General features: G+C 47.7%; 1 protein-coding gene and 1 non-coding gene across 5 annotated transcripts in view; both read right to left on the reverse strand.

Moving 5' to 3' along the window:
• Positions 1-2,327: 2,327 nt before the first annotated feature.
• On the reverse strand, positions 2,328-2,400 carry TRNAR-UCG. Its single transcript has one exon. It is a non-coding gene; the product is annotated as a tRNA-Arg (tRNA).
• Positions 2,401-3,238: 838 nt separating this feature from the next.
• ZBED9 (zinc finger BED-type containing 9) overlaps positions 3,239-7,218 on the reverse strand; it is a 43,867-nt gene continuing 39,887 nt past the window's right edge. For all 4 annotated transcript variants that reach the window (XR_005532762.1, XR_005532761.1, XR_005532763.1 and 1 more), the window contains 2 exons: positions 4,928-5,046; positions 3,239-3,568 (listed from right to left, as the gene is read on the reverse strand). The gene's annotated coding sequence lies outside the window, so the exon portion shown is untranslated. The remainder of the gene's footprint in view (positions 3,569-4,927; positions 5,047-7,218) is intronic.

The raw sequence follows: 7,218 nt of genomic DNA on the forward strand, positions 1-7,218 counted from the left end.
CGTCCACCCCCCCCCCCCCCCCCCCCCCCCCCCCCCCCCCCCCCCCCGTCCACCCTGCACAGGTAGGTTCACAACCAGGCTCACAGACCAACTTAGATGAGCCCTGGATAAAGAAGCGATCGTGGGTAATTTACTTACCAACACGGACAACGGACATACCAATAGAGGTTCTTCACAGAGTTGTTTCCAGCGTTACAGACGCAATTATCGATTAATTCGCCACAAATTCCTTCCATCTCCAGCGTGTCCCTTCACAGTGTGATCTCGCAGTCTCTCCCGTCAAGACGCGGGGTCTGCCCCTCTCCCTCCTGGACGCGGGCTGATCGTGTGAGTGACCCCGACCGACACAGCGCTCTGGAAATGATTTTGCAGGAGTTCCAAGGTGAGGCCTTGACCCGCGCTGCGGCCTCCCCTCCTGTCCTCTGGGGGCCCTGGGGCCCACTACTGGACGAAGTCCCAGCTGACCTCCCAGAGGGGGTGGTCACATGGAGAGAGGGGCGCTGCCATGCCAGCCATCCCCCTGACTCCCCAGACATGTGGCTGGGGACCTTTGGACCATCCGGCCCTAGGCAGACTGGCAGACGACTGCAATCGGGGACTGGCCACAGCAAAGCCCGGATTGTTGGCCTGCAAAGTTGTAGGGAAAAAAAGGTAAGAAACAATTATTGTTTTAAGCCAGTAAATTTGGGTGACATTTGTTACAATGATATAGATGACTGATAAAAGCACTTAACACAGAATAAGAACCCAAGATAAGTTAGCCGATTATTACTTGGGGGATCTTCTCATTGTCCCAAGCATTGGGTCCTCTCTGCTCTTGCCAGAGGTTAGATACTCCAAAATTATATGGCCCAGCCACTCCACTGGTAGGTACTTATCCAGGAAAAATGAAAGAATATATCCATACAAAGGCTTATACATAACTGTTCAGAGCAGCTTTATTCATAACTGGAGATAATGTAAATACTCATCAGCAGCCAGATGGATGAACTACGGTATGTCCATATAACAGAATACTAGCTAGCAATGAAAAGAAGTAAATTATTGATACAAGCATCATGGATGAATCTCAAAATAATGATGTGAGTGCAAGAATAAAGAGAACCCATATTGTAGGATTTCATTAACAAACATTCCTAATAACTACAAGTTATGGAATGTTTCATAACACTGCAAACATAATGACAGGAAGCTGTGCCTGTGGGAGGGGACGGGGGTTACAGAAGGGCATTGATGGACATTTTGGGGGGTGATGTCTGTGTTCATTTACTTTTATTGTGGTGATGGCTTCATGAGCTCTGTCACACTCACACATATGTCTACATATATGAAGTTTATTTTAAGCGAATTATGCCTCATAAAGCCATTTAAAATGTACACTAGCTAAATAAAATAAAATAAATAAAATAAATGTACATTAACTGGAAAACAATCTCATTATGGCCTTCTGCAAACGTAATTGGGGGTCTTGCCCCTACACTGTGGAAGCATCCCCTACCCGCCCTGGGCTCGCCCCGCAGCAGGAGCAGGGAGCGTCGGCCCGGCTGTGCGGGGGCTGATGCCCGGGCACCTCGGGGGTGCGGGATGCAGGCGGGCTCAGGGGCCTCCCCCCAAGGCAGGTGCGCGGGAAAGGGGTGAAGAGCCAGCAGGTGGAGGCGGGGGTCCTGGGCCATCTGCTAACAGGTCAGACCCCCCCCACTCTCTTCCCCAACCGAACGGTGTGGTGGGGGGGGGGGGGACCCGGGTCCAGGCCCCGAGTTACGTCCGATCAGATTTATTTCTTCTTTGAACCGTTTGAGGAAGTCCTCGGTCGGCCGCAGGACACGGGACCTTGTCAGTGCGAGGACTGGCGACAACTAATTCACAACTTTCATAGGTTGAGAGTGTTCACAACTGATACTCCTCGTGACGCTCCCTTGACACGCCACGCGGCCTACATTTGTCACTTCGTCTAAACACTCAGGCGTGTTCGGCCAGGGTCTTGGCACTTTGGCAGTAGCTGCTCTCTCTCTCTCTCTCTCTCTCTCTCTCTCTCTCTCTCGGTCCTGGGTCCCTGCGCCCCGCGCCGGGGCAGGTCGGGGTCTCGGCGCTGGGTCCCTGCGCCCCGCACCGGGAAGGTGGGGGGGGGGGAAGGTGGGGGAGGGTCCTGGTGCCCCGGGAAGGCGGAGGAGGGTCGCCGCTGGCTGACCTCCCATCCCACACAACCTGGGCACCTGCCTGGCACGGGGGGGAGGGGACCCGGCTGGCGCGTCTCCCACTCACGTGTGTCGCTTATCCTTCCGGGGACTGGAGGGTCCACAAAGATGTGAGTGTGAAAAAGGGAGGAGCAACCACGAAGGGATTCGAACCCTCAATCTTCTGATCCGAAGTCAGACGCCTTATCCATTAGGCCACGTGGTCCAACGGTTTTGCTGCCACAAAAGCTACAACAAATGTTGCGAGTCTAGACTCTGTTCTCCAAACTGAGGGCGCCGGCTCGTTGATCTCGGTTTGCTGGCTGCCTGGCGCCACCTGCCGGCAAGGCGCGGCCGCCCTCCGCGCGCCCCGGCCCCGCACCCCCGTCGGCCGCCGCGCTGCCCCCAGCTGTAGAGACGGAAGAAAAGGACCGGACGTCCCTCTGTGATCAGGGCCACAGACTCTCAGGTCATCTTGACGGTGCGGAATGGGGACGCCCTGGGAGAAAAGGAAAGCGACCAGGAGGGGACAGTGAGCCCCTCCCGCGACCACTCGCTCCGCCGCAACACCGCGGGGACAGCGTCAGGTAGGGCGGGATCCAGGGCCTCCTGGGCCTGCGCTCCTGGAAGCGGCACGAGCCGCCAGGGCCTCCCGGGACCTTGTACGAAGCCCCCCCCCCCGCCCCCCCGCCCAAGGTCCCAGACACTCCCTGCACGACCGAGAGACGGCCGTCTGCTTGGAGCTGCACTTGCGAATAGCCCTAAATCGTTAAATAGACTGAATAAATAGTCCATTTTTTTCCCACAGAGAAAACTACAAACCCAGATATTTTCATCTGGAAGTTCTACAAAATATTCCAAGGAGATAATTTCAACTGGACATAAACCCTTCCAAACATAGCCACAGAGAGAAGTATCTCCATCTCATTTTATAAAACTGACTTCATCCTAATGTCAAAGCCAGGTGAAGACAGCGTGAGAAAGGAAAATCACATGCTAATTTCATTCATGGAGTAAAGGCAAATATCCTTTAAAAAAATAAAAAAGCAAATTAGATCCAACAGTGTTTTAAAATTGTGAGGAGCTTGGGTTTATACCAAAAATAGAACGTCAATTTAGCATTACAAAAGTTTTTATGATTCAGCACATCAAGAAATTAAAAGAAAAGCATTATGTTCACTTAACAGTACAACAGTACAAACAGAAAAAGCATGTAATAAATTTCATTGTCCACCCCTAACACAACAATCTGGATATAGAAGGAAATTTATTTAACCCGATTTTTAAAATACAAGAATAATACAAGAAAACGATACTTGAAGGCAAAAAATGCAAACCATTCTGTTTGAGGCTGGGGACACGCAGAGTGTCCCAGGAATGGCCACTTCTGTTCCCTATGAGACAAAAGGAAAATGAAAAGGTGTAATGACTAGAAAGGAAGAAACAAAGTTCCCTTTTTAAAAAAACAGACTGTAAAAGATCAACTAAACAAACAAAAATAAATGATTATAATTAGTAAAAGAGTTTCAACACATTTTGCTGACAGCTATAAAAATTTACAAGAGCAATTACATGCAGTAAAGAAAAATCTGGATACCACACAAAACAAGATAGTAACATGATAATATTTCAATAAGAAATTACCCCAAAACAAATATAGCATGGTTTCATGTATAGAAACTACAAACTAAATATACTAAATAATCTGTTTTTATGGATATATATATATATATATATATATATGCAAGAGAATGATTACCATAAGTGTTATTATACTGGTTATTTCAGAGTGAGAGAGAGAGAGAGCAAATGGAAATATTCTCTTTCTTAATTAGTGACTTTTCCTTTTTAATAGCAGTATAAAAAGCATGTTGGAAAGTGCTTAAACATACCTGTATACAGATCACTGAATGTTTACAAACAGAACATATCTATGAACCTTCACCCAGATCTTCTGTTCCAATAGCATATATAAGTAGAATTATACAGTATGTACTCCTTTATGCCTGGCCTCTTGTGTAGCAGTGTGAGATTCAACCATGTTGTTGCAGTTAACAATGTTCTTTTTTGTTGAATTGTATGAATATGTCACAATTTATTTATCCCTTCTGCTCATGATGGACACTTGGGTTGTCTCCAGTTTGGGGATATCATGAACAGGGCTATTTTTTTAAACGTTTATTTATTATTGAGAGACAGAACATGAGCAGGGGAGGGGCAGAGAGAGGGGGGGACACGGAATCCAAAGCAGGCTCCAGGCTCTGAGCTGTCAGAACAGAGCCCAACGCGGGGCTCGAACTCACAAACTGTGAGATCATGACCTGAGTTGAAGACGGACACTTAATCGACTGAACCACCCAGATGCCCTGAACGGGGCTATTGAGAACACTCCTGTAAATGTTTTCTGTGTATGGACCTCTGCACAAATTTTTATTGGGTATTATAACTAGGAAGTTGACTATTACTGATGTTTGCTGATAGCTTTCAAGACCCATCACTCTCTCACATCTAAAGCAGCTCGTAGGAAAGTGCAGAAGCTCTCTCTCAGCACCGGTGCGAAAGTACCACCACACTAAGCCCAGCCCTGCGCCTCCTGCTCTCTCAAACCGTTTGAGACCTGCTTGGGAGTCTTGTCTGCTCTCCCCAGAAAGCCTCATAATGTGGGTAAACATGTTCTTAGCTTCCTGGTGCATGTACAGCGTTATCAGTCTTGTGATTTAAACCAAGTGTGGGGGTGGGGGGAGACCACTTACTTTGAGCTGAATGACAGCAGGACAGATACGTACTTAGGAGTGGACTTGCTGGGCCACCACAGGCATGCTGAACTTTACTGCAAACCCTTTTGCAAGAAGCATGTGTGATTTCCACACATCTGTAATTACATATAAAAGCAAGGGACACGTTGAAAACAGATAAATATGACACAGGACAAACTAGACAAAAAGGTGGATGAGCGGCAACCTTCCCAACCAACTCAGTGTCAAGCACAGGACTTTGTTTCAACACCATGGGAATGCCTGTGTCACAAGGACTGATCTCACAGTAGTGACGGTTCCCCTGAGGGTCCGGTCCCTTCCGTGGCGGCGTCTTCGTGCACACAGCACAGGTAACGGGGCTCACGGCAACGGTCTCAAGTGGAAGCTGGCCCACAGTGAGAGCTGCCTTAGGACGGGAAAGTGACCTTGCACAGCGAGGAACTGGGTGGACAGTCCAAATGCAGACTTCAGTTGATTGTCCCAGTTTGAAAGAATTGAAGCCCCTGACCAGTGTTTATAGGGGACAGGGAAGATTAGGGTGTCACCTCCGCATCCATACAAAACACATTCTTCCATCTTTAAAAAGTATAATTGCTCCTTGCGTACACTTCTCCAACACCGTAGAGGGCTCAACGACCCCAGGCTCCGGATTATGCTCCAGTCTCTTTGAGGACATCAGTTTCAACCTACTGCTGCCAATATTCTTGTGTGTTTTGTGTAGTTTAAGCAATTACTTTCTCAGATACAATTTGGTCTTTCAGGAAGACAGAAGGGAATTCAATTTGGGGGTCATTGGCTTGGTGGTTTAGCATTCTTAACATAAGTAAAAGAGTTAAGTCGATGAGCATTTTAATGAAATCGCTAAAAGTCTTTTAGAAAGAATTTTATATAATTTGATAGTAATTGTGGTCACAGTTGAAGAGAAAGAAGGTTTGACCTCCTTTTCTCCTTCATACCAAAGAGCAGACAGAACAGTGACGGAACCTGCGAGCGGTGAGGCACGACTACAGTCGGTGTGACACACGCACGACGGGCCCACAGGAAAGGAGAAGGCGAGAAGGTAATGGGAGGCGTGTTTGAAACAACGACTGAGAATCCCCGCCAAATTAGCGTCAGACACCAAACACGGATCCGGGAAGCTCAGAAAGCACCAAGCACGAAAAATGCCCTCCCCCCAAAAAAAACCCATCACCTAAAATCAAGCCAAAACAAACAACAGTAGCAAAAAACACTATACCCTACAAATACCATCTTTTAAAAAAAAATGTTTATTTTTTTGTGTGAGAGAGAGACAGCACAAGCAGGGGAGGGGTAGGGAGAGAGGGGACACAGAATACAAGCAGGCTCCGGGCTCCAAGATCATGACATGGGCCGAAGTCGAGGCCCAACTGACTGAGCCACCCAGGCGCCCCCCTACACATAGCATCTTAAAATTACAGAGGACGGAAGGAAGGAAGGAAAAGAAACAAAAGAAAGAGAGGGAGGAAGGAAGGAAGGAAGGAAGGAAGGAAGGAGCCATAGGAAAATCCATCTTATCAAAAGAGGAACAAAGATAAGATTTATATCCGATTTCTCCTCAGAAACTATACAAACAAGAAATAATTTACATGTTGAGAGGAAAAAACCCCCACCAAACTAGAATTCTGTAACCTACAAAATTATTCTTCAAAAGTGAAAGAGAAATAAAGACATTCTTAGACAAAATTTTAAAAAATTTGTGGCCAGTAGACCTGTTTTGCAAGAATTGTTGAGAGGATATTTTTTTAATTTTTTTTTTTAATTTATTTCTAGGAGAGAGAGAGAGAGAGAGACAGCGTGAGCAGGGGAGGGTCAGAGAGAGAGGGAGACACAGACTCTGAAACAGGCTCCAGGCTCTGAGCTGGCAGTCAGCACAGAGCCCGACGCGGGGCCCGAACCCACGAACCGCGAGATCATGACCTAAGCGAAAGTCGGACGCTTAACCGACTGAGCCCCCAGGCGCCCCGAGAGGATTTTTTTTTAAAGAGAGGGAAAATAACCATACAGGTAAGAAACTCAGATCTACATTAAAAAAGGGAGAGTATTCAAGAAAGTATTAAGGTAAAATAAAAACTTCTGGGGCGCCTGGGTGGCTCAGTCGGTTAAGTGTCCGACTTTCACTTAGGTCATGATCTCGCTGTTCGTGGGTTCTAGCCCCGCGTCGGGCTCTGTGCTGACTGCCAGCTCGGAGCCTGGAGCCTGTTTCAGTCTGTGACTCCCTCTCTCTCTGACCCTCCCCTGCTCACGCTGTCTCTCTCTCTCTCTCTCTC

Source organism: Hyaena hyaena, unplaced genomic scaffold (genome assembly GCF_003009895.1).
Source record: "Hyaena hyaena isolate Hyena2069 unplaced genomic scaffold, ASM300989v1 scaffold_637, whole genome shotgun sequence".
Classification (NCBI taxonomy): Eukaryota; Metazoa; Chordata; class Mammalia; order Carnivora; family Hyaenidae; genus Hyaena; species Hyaena hyaena.